At 38.8% G+C, this 13915-nt stretch overlaps 1 non-coding gene across 1 annotated transcript; it reads left to right on the forward strand.

The window, feature by feature from the left end:
- The first annotated feature begins 223 nt into the window (after nucleotides 1–223).
- On the forward strand, nucleotides 224–387 carry LOC119059722 (U1 spliceosomal RNA). Its single transcript, XR_005084452.2, has one exon. It is a non-coding gene; the product is annotated as a U1 spliceosomal RNA (small nuclear RNA).
- The last annotated feature ends 13528 nt before the right edge of the window (nucleotides 388–13915 follow it).

Genomic DNA, 13915 nt, shown 5'->3' on the forward strand with positions numbered 1-13915 from the left:
TTTACTCAAGATACTATTCGTCAAACTATCTCCATTTCAGTTAAATAGTATTGATAAATAATTGTATTAGACATACGGAAATCTAACACTCAAACAGAATTTTAGGGCAATTTCCACATATGTGGAATTTTCATTTCTTCATTTTTCTACACACTAATTAAAATCAATTTATCGATCAAACAATGTGTAAATATGTTTTCCTTAAAAAAGTTAACATGACAGGATACTTACCTGGCGGGGGAGATACCATGATCACGAAGGTGGTTTTCCCAGGGCGAGGCTTGTCCATTGCACTCTGGATGTGCTGACCCCTGTGATTTCCCCAAATGTGGGAAACTCGACTGCATAATTTGTGGTAGTGGAGGATTGCATTCGTGCTCTCCCCTGAAAAAACAAAGTTAACATGACAGGCTAGAGACTGCTTAAAATATCTCAAACAATTCTTTATTATTTTTAAAGAGAGAAATATCAGTGTGTGGTTGCCTCTCTTGTGGTCGCCACTGGGGGCCTGGCCTGCAACCCAGGCATGCGCACTGACTGGGAATTGAACTGGCGACCCTTCAGTTCTCAGTCTGCACTCAATCCACTGAGCCACAATCCACGGCCAGGGCAGAATATCTCAAACAATTCTGTTCTCCTTTGTTCCTTCCTGAACGTGGCCACCATTGGTACTTTTTGTGCATTCCTTCATGCCTTTCCCTTTTATTTACACATTTACACACACATACACATACACAGTAGAGAAAATATTTTGAGCAAATTTTCAATACACAAAAATATATTTTTAAAGCATCAATTAATTTTATTATAATATATGTATGTACATATGTAAATACACACACATATATATATTCATCTACACCTGTTCACACACATTGTTTCATACATACACATTTATTTTAGTGCCTTCCTAGAATTACATTTGTCATGTGTCAAATGCTTAACAAATATTTCTTTAATGCATGGATAAATATTGTGACTATCACATAAAATGTATATTATCCTTAAGAAGAGTAGGATATGATTTTATTACCTAGAGAAGTTGGCCACATACATTTTTAATGTGAGTTTAGAATTAAACACATTATTTATTCAAAATTATGTTATTTGGAAATTCTGGTTAATTCAGACCATTCTGTTTGGCAGTTAGATTACCAATCTTCAGAGAATTAGAATATAATAAAATGTGCCGCCACTATAATTCTGCTGCACATAACTTAACATTTCTTCAGCGTTAGAATTTTAGAATCATGTGGTTTCCCAGGATAATCAGTATGGGCACTCTCTTTTGTTAACACTGAGCACGCTGAATTGTGAGATGGAGCTCGATTTATACAGCATGCCACACCTGTCTAGGAAAGTCTTTTCTCCTTATTCTGTTTTAAAAGAAATGCTATTATTTACTAATTTTACTATTTATAGAATGAATGTAAAAGACACTATATTTTTAAGACTATAAAATGCAACCCCCCCAAAAATTTGGGAGGAATAATAGTTGTTAATGCTGCTATTGAGTTCTGTTTACATTTACAGAAAATAAGTAGCATAGATGGTAGGTAGAATATTTTAACTATTATGAATATTATATAAATATACAATTTAACTATTAAATATATTTTGTGAATATATTAAAATATACATATTTTAACTTCTATGGATATTCAAAAATAATAACAAATATTTCTCAAGACATAGTGTAAGGATCTCATTTAGTCTTTTATTCAGAACTGCAAAATATTCCATTGTATAAAACACCACCATGTATTTAGTCAGAGTATTTTAAAGCCTATTCTCCACTTTTCCTTCAACATGTGAATCAAAGATCAGCTGCTTTTCCTCAAATTAGCCTCGGATAGCCCAGGATTTATGTTTGTACAGTGGTAGTCCCTGTTTCATTCTGGAAACGTTTGAATTGCTCTGCACTGTACTAGCTGAGTCCTCCTTTAAGGACTTCTTTTTTCTGTTAATTAGACTGACAGCCCTCCATTACGAATGTGACTCTGTCTCCTTTCACAGTCTGAGATGAATATCATTGAGGAGTGCACAGGTCAAGTTGAGGAACACAACTTGATGCCGTGAAGTCTAAGGTGGCTGAAAGCTTCCCACATTTCAAAATTTAGAAACATATTTGGAGTGTTCTTATATCAAGAAATATTAGCAATATGACACTACTGTAGAGGAGTCTGACTTTCATTCATTTGTGCATTTCCTCAAGCAGGGGATAGTGCTGAGTGATTGCGTTGTGCCAGACGCAACTCTAGTCCAAGGAGATGCAGTCACTCAGAGGCAAGAATTGTGTTCTCATGGCACTTCCCTCTCAGGGTAAAGGATGTTGAAAATCAGCAAGTAAACAGTGAACAAGGTAATAAAATATGAAGAAAATGAAATGGATAAATGTGTTAGAATGACTGTGAGGAAAGGAAGCAAGTGTTCAAATAATTACAATAATAGCAATGATGATAGAGTTTAACATGCAAGGATACTCTACTAAGAGAATTACATTTCTTAAATCATTTAACACACCCTCCCCTCAGTGAAGTAAGTAGCATTTTTTCCCTTTTCTTACAGAGGAGGAAAAGGAAGCTCAGAGAAGCTTTCTAAGTTCCCACAGCTTCTAAGACAGAAATGGGTTAGTAGGAACAGTAGCTTGAGGAGACGACATTTGAGCTGAGCTCGGAAGGAAGAGGAGAAGCCCCCCATGGAAGTGAAAGGAAATATCAACTTCAGATTTCTGATGTTGAACGTACTTGGCCTATTTGTGCAATAGAAAAGCCAATGTGGAAAGGTTTCCTGGGCTTTGGCATCACAGTTTATTTGCCCAAGCAATTTAGGGACATCATATTTCTTCTTGCATGAAGTTCTGCTGGAAAATATTCTGGACTTTAGGGTGGCTTAGGGCTCTGCAGAACCACAGGTAGGGAAGAAGGATAGCTCCTGGAAACAGTCATATTTATTTCAAAGATGCAGATATGGAACCAGAGCACCAGGAAAATTATACGTATTTGGATTTCAACAAAACACGATATTCTCAAAGAAGAGCTGGAGAAGTTTGGCCAGCTGTAAGTGGTTGCTTCATTATACCTTGAAAGTGTCTGATGAATAGCACTATAACAAGTTAGTCTTTAATACCATGCCTTCAGGCCCTGTCCTTGCACTTGGCACAGTCAACTTTTAACAGTTCCTTTAATAAAAATGTGGAAATGTGCTTATTAAATTTATGGATGGCACAAAGCTATTATTAAGTACAAACAGAGGATGGCAGAATCAAAGTTAATATGAATTCAATAGACTACAAGTAAAGGTCACATTTATAAGATACAATCTAATAGTGAAAATTATGAAGTCGTATATTAAGTTTAAATCCATCCATACATATAGCATGAGTGTGTTTTGCATATGTATGTTTGTATATGTGTGTGCATATATGTGTATACTTGTACATGCACAGCCGGAGAATGGAGGAATGTCAACTTCACAGAAGTTCTTCTAACATGTGTGTCATGATGTCCTGTGTTAGGAAGGTTCCATCAGTTCCCTCACTCATACTGAGTCTATCTAGTTTATTTTGAGAAGGTGGCCAACTTAAGAGGGATGCTAAGAACCATGAAGAACATGAGGGTTCAAGAAATTGATCATATATGAATAATCTGAAGAAATGAAGAGAAATTTTACCTGGAAACAAATTAGGCTCTGACAATGGTCTCTTCAAATATTTTAAGGGCGTTGGAAGAAACAAGGTAGAAAGCTTAGAGAAAAAGGCAGTGACTGGACCCATGATCAATTCATGTCATTTGGCAGTAGTATTAGCCTACACAATGTTTAAATTTGAATTCATTGTCAGTATTCAAAATTTGGGAGTTTTTGCATATAAATCCAATTCCCTGGCCTTTCCTGGAGATTTAGAAAATCTGATGACACTGGGCCACCCTTTTCCACAATAATTGTTGGGGCTAGTAGCTCTTTTAGAAGATAAATGCATATTTCTTTTCACCCAAGTTGCCATCATTCCTTATTTTAACTCCAGTTGATAATCTCATACCTAAGCCTTGTCATTTATTTAACTGATTATCATTCCAAATTCTATTATTTTAAGGACACAATCCTTAAGGTAAGGGCCAAGGCTCAGCAGTTTTAATGAGGTATATATGAGCTCAACATAGGAAAAAAAACATAGATTTGCCTCCTAGTGGAACTAGTAGCGCTGAGGGGCAGTAAGCTCCCTGACACTGGAAATACCAAGGGAGACCCTGGAAGACAACCTTTAGAGATATTAAGGGGTCTGAGAACCCAATCCAATATGTGGAGGTGGGGAGGGGCCTAGGGTTCCTCACACGGGTAAGCAACTCTTCCACACCAGCTGGTTGTTCTGTAATTCAAGTCATTCTGACACTGTCTCCCTGGAGATAGCGTCAGATCCCACAGGTTATGGGCTCTGTTCCAAGAGACTGCCTCACCACCACCACTCCTGACACCAGCTGCAAGTCTGGGTAGTCACCTGTGCTTCTGACAGTGGGGGCAACTTTGCCCGCAAAGTCCCCCCATCTGCCATGGATGAAAGTGAAACTACCAGGACATGATCTGCTTGGGGAGGAAAGGTGGCCAGTCTCTTAAAGGAGAAGGGCCAAGAGCCCCTTCCTCAAGGGGCTTTTATTGGATTCATTTGCACAAGAATACAGGTAAGGATCAAACAATAGATAGCATTCAAAGAACTATGAGGGCTTATTCTCAGTCAGGGTCAGATAGCAAAAGAGCCATAAAACTTTGAGGAACAAACTTCTTGCTTGTACCCTTATCATTTAAATGAGAACATTCTAAACAAAGCAGGTTTCATGGGATTTTACATATTCTTTCTTAGGCCTGATCACCCGGGGAACCCACTCTTTCCAGCACAGGGCTGCACTGCCTCCCCCATCACAGGTTTTCAGGCTTAAGTGGGTTAGAGCCAGGAAGTGCTTCTCCCAGAGGACATGGGGACTCAGGATATGTCAGAATAGCTGGGGGGCGAGGGTCCATCACTCCCTCTTTGTTGCAGCCCCCTGAGTCCTTCCATGATGGCCTCCCAAGTGATCGTGTCTGGCTTAGGTTGCCCCTCTCTCTGAGGAGTCTTACCTGTCATGGACATTGACCATGCTTTAGGGGCAGGAGAAGAACCAGAAGCAGCGTTTGCTGACAGAGACAAGCTTTGTCTCCTAAGTGGTTAGCATTTTACGGGTTGCTCACTCAGTCTTAGCCATGGAACACAGTTACAATTCCTGAAACCAGGCAGAGTGGTTCCCAACATCTGACCAATTGGAGGTTCCAAGGACTCCCTTCTTGGGTCCATTTAATTTGCTAGAGTATTTCCCAGAAATCAGAGGCACATTTTTCTTTCTTTATCATCAGTTTATTATTTTTTAATGAGAGGTTAGATTTTTATTTTTTTACTTTTTAAAAAGATTTATTTATCTATTTATTTATTTATTTATAGAAAGAGGGGAAAGGAGGGAGAAAGAAAGGGAAAGAAACATCCATGTGCGGTTGCCTCTCATGTGCCCCCTAGTGGGGACCTGGCCTGCAACCCAGGCATGTGCCCTGACTGGTAGTCAAACCGATGAACCTTTGGTTTGCAGGCTGGCACACAATCCAGTGAGCCACACCAGCCAGGGGTCATCAGTTTAGTTTAAAAGAATATAACTCAAAAGCAAACTAAGTGGACACCTAAAACAGGAGTAGAGCCACAGAAATGGAGATCACATGGAAGGTTAGCAACAGGGGAGTGAGGGGTGGGGGAGAAGGTACAGTGAATAAGTAGCATAGATGGTGGGGAGAAAATAGGGAGAGGGCAAGAGTAGTGTGGAAAATGTAGATGCTAAAGAACTTATGACACATGAACATGAACTAAAGGGAGGAAAGGTGGTTGGGAGGGGGTATGCAGGGTAGAGGGGAATGAAGGGGGGGAAATGGGACAACTATAATTGCATAATCAACAAAATATATATTTTAAAAAAGAATATAACTCAGGAACAGTCAGATGGTAGAGATGCCTAGGACAAGGTGTAAGGAAAGGGGCAGAGAGCATCCATGCCCTCTCCGTGGGTGCCACCCTCCCTGGCTCTCCACGTGTTCACCACATGGAAACTCTCTGAACTCATGCTTTTGTGTTCTGATGGATGCTTTATTACATAAACATGACTGATTGAATCCTTGGCCAATGGAAACAGAACTCAACGTCCAGCTCCTCTCCCCAGAGATCAGGGGCATGGGACTGAAAGTTCCTGCCTCCTGTTTAATCCTCCTGGCCACCAGCCCTCATTCTTGACCACTTTCCAAAAGTCACCTCATTAAAGAAACAAAAGATACCTCTATCACTTATTAAATTCCAAGGGTTTTAAGGAGCTTTGTGCCAGGAACTATGGACTCAGACCAATGTATATTTTTCTTATTTTAAATTATGATATCACAGACAGTGTGCAATAAATATCTGGACCGGTCTGTAGTAAAGGCCAAATGGCCAGGCGGCCCTTTCTCTTATCCCCTTACAAGCATAGAATGTGCATCACTTCACTGTCGCATTTTTTACAAATTGAAGGGATGGCCCTCTACCAGCATGATGACTGCGAACGACTCAATTTATTGAGTCATTGCTTTATTATGGTGGTATGAAATGGAACCCACAATATCTCCAAAGTATGCCTGTAATATGCCAAGTCAGAAAGATAGCTAGCTGGTGGTGAAGGAAGAAAAAAATAAGGCAGGGGGGATATACCACTAGGTGGTAAGAAGAGAAATAAACAACTTAATGAAAAGTTACCAAAAGTGTCCGAGGGGTAGTAGGAACCTATAAGACTATAAATAATGGCTCCACATTTGAGAGAATCGCAAACTTTCTCTTACCCACAACAACTGCAATTAAATGAGGTGTATCCCAGGCAGCTGTTTTGATGCATGAAGCAGCCAGTTAGAAAAGTGAGAAAAAAATAGATTTCCTCATTTAAACAACCACCCCTGACTCTGAAGGGCTAGTGACTTAAGGATCTCAAATCAATTTAGCTGAGGTATTTTATAAAGAACGCTCATCAAATCTTGTGTGGCCCAGGATGGATTAGCCTGATCTGCTCTTGTGCATTATAATTACCTAACGGCTTTATGTACTGCATGTTTTCCTTAATCATAAAAGCCACCAACAAGAAGACAAATAGATTTAATTTTTCTGTGCATTCTTTATATCTCAGGTCTACTCCTTAGAGGCCTCTGCTGTTCCAGGTTCTTAACCATCAAGCCTCGCCAAGCTGATTTTGTTCATCTCTGATGCTTCATTGAAAAAGGCAACAGCTCTATTTAGAGACGGGGAGATTATGAAAATCTATGCAAATTCACAGAAGACTATGAGGCAAAAAGAAAGAAAAAACATTCCTCAAAAAGGTCAGTGCATTTCTCTCCTCTGTCTTCCTACTACATATATATTGCTGAAAGCTCTTGGGTTTTAAAGACAGCTAGTCAGCTTGCTCACTGCCTCCCCTTTTATTTCTTTAAGATAATCATGTAATAGAGAGAGAAATACATTGAAATGTTGATCTTTCTGACATTTTTCCAAATTACAGTTAAGTTTTTTACATTTTTATAACATCCCTCCCTATAAAGCATTATCAAGGGAACTTGTTAAAAGTATATAAATTCCTGTGTCCCTCCTTAGACCAACAAAAGCAGAATCTCAGGGGTGTGTGGCCTGAGAGTGAATCATTCTAAAATTTTATGGAAGATTGCAATTGCATGTAGATACATGACCACTGCAGAAACAGAGCCGCCCTTTGTTTAAACAATATTCCAAGATTCTGCTAATAGGATTTGGTTAATCAGAAGCAGCAATGTGGAGTAGAGATGAAGGACTTCTGTTTTTGTTGGTTATACCCACTAAGATCTTTGGAGAGAGTTCTCAGTTTTTGGTATCCCTGATAAACGCATTGATTGCAACTCAATGATGAGCGGAGAGAGAAAGGTAGAAGTTGTTTGAACCATAAGAGCATACCTTCGTGCACGCATGCTTCGATGGATTGCTGATCATACTCGTGCTAAAAGCTCGCACTAATGCCATGTAGGAAGAGCTTATAGCGCCTCTAGTTGTGCTATTCAGAGGAGAAGAGAAATGTTGTTTTTTCTGGGCAGGGAATTGAGTACCGATCAGCAATACTGGAAGTGAGAAACAAATACGACACAAGTGGTAGACCATGATGGATGGCGAGAGAAGGCCAATTGACCTTTTTATTTACCTTTTCTGTACCAAAACAACAAGGGGGCACTCCTCCAACTGGGGAAATCAAAAAGCATCACATTCAAAACAAATGACAGGAGATTTCACAACCTATAGTGGATTCCAGACACCAGGACTACCAATTGCCAAGCAAGATTACCAAAGCAATAAAACGTTTGTGTGCAAATTCTGATAGCATTTTGCAACCCAAATAGGTAGAAAAATAAATTCTCAACTTTTGGCTAACATTGGCTTCTTTTTCTTTAAGAGTTATCTATCTTCCCACTTGGAAAAAAAATCTGATCTCTGACTCAATACAAAAAGCGCTGTTTCTCTCTTACACAGATGATGAAATGCTCTTGCCCAGACTCATTAAATCTATGAAAAGAACAGGACTGTTTTGGGGGTCTCCAAGACCATACAGACCACTCTCAAGTTTGGAGATTGGTTGCACAGGGATTCAGCACATGGTTTTACTCTTCGCTAAGATTCATTACAGCGGTGTGATAGCAAGGATACACAGCCCTATCATAAGGAGAAAAGACACAGGCAGAGGATACAAGAATCTGTATGTGGGCCTCCTTATTCCCCCTTCTTCCCATGAAAGCTCATCAGTGCACATTCTTCCCCAGCAATAACTATGCCACAATGTGTGAGATGTTTCCATCCAGGACAGCTCATTAAGGAATAAACACCCATGGTTTTTATTGGGAGCTGGTCGCATAAGCACCATCTGTTTACCATGTACCAAATCCCAGACTCCCAGAAATAAAGCAAATGTTCATCATAAACCGTATTGTTTCCACAAACAGTCCAGCACAATGACTTATGCTTATCGGTTAGCTTTTGATGTGAGGACACTCCAAGAACCACGATCTCAGATCCAGCCAAGGGCCAACCTGACTAGCCAGCCTTTTTAGGATAGCATTGTTTAACCTTCTGCACTAACTCTTTTCTTCACAGGGTCAAGGGGCCAAGAAAGCTGTGGGGGCATTGGGGTTAAAAGGACTTTCAGATCTAAAATCAACCGAGGCTGATTGCTACAGGTTTCATGAATGGCAAAATAAATTACTGAATAAGCCAGCATAGCAATTACTTTATTGTTTTAAGATATGTATAAACACATGGGCATCTATTTCCATAAAACTTCATTTTCTTATCCTGCTTTTTATCAGTGGGTCAAGTCACTCCCCTTTCCCCACCATAAAGCATTTGTAGTGAATCCAATGCTAATCACAATAAAAAATTGGACCAGTTTGGGAACTCCAGAAACTGTGGGCTGGTATTTGTCCACCTATTTGTTGCTTCCTTAAGTTAAAACTAATACACCTTCTCAGAAACATGACCTTTAAAATTGCTTGCTATACTACTAGAAGCACAGATACACAAATGCCTCATGAATTTCCACTTTCTAAATACATCTCAAATCTCCAGGTCTAAGCATGGAAGTAGAGCACCCACTTTACTTAAATAAAGGCTGGAGAATAGAATGAATGCAGAGGTATTGGGGATGGAAGTAATAGTGCATTAACCTCTAAATATAATTTAAAGAGTGACTTTGCATATTGAGGAATAAAGACTCACTAAATACTTAAAAATATTACCAGGGGGTCAAGGGATCCAGGAAAAGGCCTCATGGACATGGACAACAGTGTTGTGATTGAAGGGCTGGGGTGGTATAAGGGGACTAAATAGTAATGGAAAAAACATAATAAATAAAAATACACAATAATTGCTTGTCAATAGAAACAATTACTGTAAATAAATGTACTTATCTGAGTAAAATCTGGAGCACAATTTGTAGTGCTTTAGTCATTTACATTATGTCTTAAACAGTTATAGCTCGATAGAAACTGATTTATTTGAAATCAAGGCTTGATTTAAATTTTTTTTCTATTTTTTACCCTTCCAATCCTAATTCAGGATCTGGGTGCTTCACGCCTGGTCCATTTCAAAAGCCACCTTTGTAATCCTACTACTTGTAAGATCTACCTATCCAATATATATCATTGTCAAATGTATTTTCCCAAACATTCTGCTAATGTTATTCCTTGCTCCCAAATCTTTGATAGATTTCTTTCATCTTAAAAACAAATGTCTGAAACCACCATTGTCATTCTACGATTTAGCTCTCTAACTGAGGAACGTATCCATTTTATCACTTAGGGCAACCACGTTAGAATTCTAGATAAAATTTGTTCTGCTGTGCCTCTGAGAAAGAGAGAAATACCTAGACCACCCTCTTCACATCTCTACCCACTAGAACCTTACACAGCCTAGAAGCATACTCTGTTGATGTCTCCTATACTGGACACCCGTGTCCCCCCATGTTGATAGTTAATTTCACGTGTCTCCTGCACTGGGCTAAGGGGTGCCCAGAGAGCTGCTAAGACATCATTTCTGGGTGTGTCTGTACAGGTGCTTCTGGAAGAGATCAGTATTCAGTTCAGTAGACTGCATGAAGAGACCCACCCTTACCAACGTTGGCGGGCATCACCCTGTCCATTTTTGGAGGACTTAAATAGAACAAAAAGGCAAAGGAAGGGCAAATTCTCTGTTTTTCCTCTTGAACTGAGCACCTTTTTTGCCTTTAGATATCAGAGTTTCTGGTTCCAGGGCTTTTGAACTCTGAGACTTAGAAAACGGTCCTCTAGTTCTCATGCCTTTAGACTTGGACTGAACTATACCGATAGCGTTTCTGGTTCTCCAGTTTGCACACAACAGATTGGGGGACTTCTGGCCTCCATAACCACATGAACCAATTTCTATAATAAATCTGTTTACATATGTGTAAATATGTATTTGTATCACATATGTAAATATATCATATATGTATGTGTGTACACATACACACATATACATCTACACCTCCCATTGATTCTGTTTCTCTGTAGAGTCCTAATACACCATCAAAGTCTTGATGAAGAGGTACATTTGTAGGGCCCTCTGGGGAATTTTGTCAAGTGTTTATTTTTCTGTTCTCAGGTGAATCTGTTCTAATATTTCTACCTCCCTAAGTTTTCTGAGTCCTTCTGCACACTTTGTCAAGGCTGTTGCATTGTCTCCAACTCATCTATTGCATGAGCTACTGCTCCAATAGCACATTAGGATAGGTCCCCCATGTCTTTACTATGACACTAAATCCAAGTCATGGAAGAACGCTCCCAAGTAATATCATCCCTCTTCACCCTCATGATCCACTCCTACATGTGTGCATCTGCTTTCTTCTAGGATACATCATCCAGGTCCCTCAGTTATTTTGAGGGGCAATCTACTTCTGCTCCAGTAGGGAGTATAATTTCCTGTTTAGGTTATGTTGATACCTGGCAATTTTTTGAAGGCCTCGAGTAACTGGAGAACAGTATAAGCATCATCTTGCAAGTCAGGCGCTTCAGGTGTGGTCTTTGCAAGTCCTTCTGGCAAAGTAACACTGTTTTGCTGTTTTTTCTTTGTAAGGAGATAATGCCAGCTTCTGCCAGTCCCATGTTCAGAGTAATCTGGGATTCAAGATTCTTTGGCTTGTCACTCAAATGTCCTCAATTCAGATCTCAGGTACTATGCCCTCCTATAAGAGCTATAACTGTAACATAAGAGGCCAGGTGGTATTATATGTTTAGTCTCCTTTACAACTTTGCCACCTTTACAATGAGACCTTGAGCGTAAATTCCAACTTAACCTGCTCTCTGGAGGAGATAAGGGTCTCTTTAAAAATCACCAGGATGCCTCTGGCTTTCATAGCTTGTCACTTTCTTTATTTAAGATTTCTAAAGCAACTCCTTTGAAATAAAGTCAATGGACTTTATTTCCACCTTCTAACCTGTTCTCCACTATCCTTATATTTAAGGGTGTCCTCACATTGTTTAATACCTGAATTACTACATAAAGTAGTACTTCACCTGCCAGTGGTACAGGGTCCCAATGCATCACAGGTGAGAGTCTCACTAATGTGTTGCTACAGAAAACCAGGAGTTATTGTACTCAGATACTAACATTATTGGTATCTTTGTTGCCATTTGAATGGTGAGTGATCCCTTTTTAGAATCTCAGGATTAAATAGAATTTGCAAGATTTTTAAAGAACAGAAGAGATATGTTGCATAATCTTGAATCATTGAGTATAATACTTCCTGCAAACATCAGTATTCTCCTTTGTGTGTGTATGTGTGTGAGTGTGTGTACATATTAGATGCTCCATAAAAAATTTTTATATATGAAACCACCATGGCCTTAGGCTTCCTTGTTTGCTGTCCATTTTGAATTTTCTGGATAAAAGTAAACTCAAAATTGTAAATGAAAATAATTTGTAAAATAAATATGAATAAAACACAGAAGAGTCCCCATTTTTGAGAAGATAAATATCTTTTCTCCACTGTCCATTTTAAATTAAATCTGTTTCCCATAGGTGCTTATTTTAGAGTCAGATAAGATTTTCTGAAACAAACCCAAGATAGATATATTTGTAGGGAAAAAAAATTACCCCTTTGCTTCTTTGTTGTACCCTGGCCTGTGATACTGGAACTTGGCCATATATTAAAAGCCTTGTTTCTTCCCTTCTCCATGACTCATCTCTGCCCTGGGAGAGGAGGAATGGCTTAGTGGTAGATTAGATAAGGAGAAGGAACCCGACAGAAGCAGCTCCATTCTTCACAGCTCTCACCTGGATTGACAGTTTGTAACATGAAGTATGACCTCTTCCCCGGAGTCAGTAGTTACCTTCGAAGTGGTGAGGATGGTGCTGGTGGGCACAGGCTGACCTGTCTGGGGAGGGCGGTCTTCCACCTTCTAACCGGCAACTGAGTGAGTGAATATAATCACCTCTGTAAAATCACCTAGCCAACCCTTACCTTGAGTTAGTTCCAGTACTTAGAGCATGTAAAAGCAAATTGAGATTCCATATTTGTGTCATTGAATTTTATTTATAAGCTATATTTATAGAAGAGAAACATGCCTTTAACTATGCTTCCAATTTTAAGAGACTACGCAGTCCTTTTTCAAAAACAGATATTTAATTTAATAAAAGTTAGATACTAAGGTATTATAATTTAATGTTTACAAACATTTTAGTTAGTGAAATCAACTTCTTATGACAAGCATAGATTGTTAACTTGAATGTGTAGTCTTATTTATAAACATTTTAAGAGACTTTTATAACAATTTTTAATTTTAAGTTTATAAGTCAATTGTGTTATTTCTAGGTGTCTGTCTGGTCAAACAAACCAACATCCTTCTTTAGTCAACAATCAAAAAAAATGTGACTTAAGGTTACAGGATATACAATAAATATAAATTTATCTGATATTTTATGGGGATATATATCAATTTTTTCTTTATTGATCTAACAGAATGTAAAGGCTGCTTAGGGTTATTTCTCTGAGTACCTGTATTAACCATCTCCCATTCTCTCATGACTTCTAAAAAAAAGACCAAATCACTCATTTCAGTTATACTTTTCTATCCAGAGTAGAATTTAGAAATATGAAGCTCACAAACTTTTGTTTTTATAGGGGCAGCCTGATTCTACCAGCAATTTGAAATCGTATTTTCCAATCCAGCATTTCTAGCAATGATGACTACTTCTTATTAGTAAAATCTAAGCAATAGGGCTATGGTTGACAACTTAGAAAAATTCCATTAATATTGTCCTCATAATAAAGACCAAGATCTCTTCCACCTCAAAATTCTCTAATCA

Source organism: Artibeus jamaicensis, unplaced genomic scaffold, assembly GCF_021234435.1.
Source record: "Artibeus jamaicensis isolate MK-2021 breed Jamaican fruit bat unplaced genomic scaffold, CSHL_Jam_final contig_490, whole genome shotgun sequence".
NCBI lineage: Eukaryota > Metazoa > Chordata > Mammalia > Chiroptera > Phyllostomidae > Artibeus > Artibeus jamaicensis.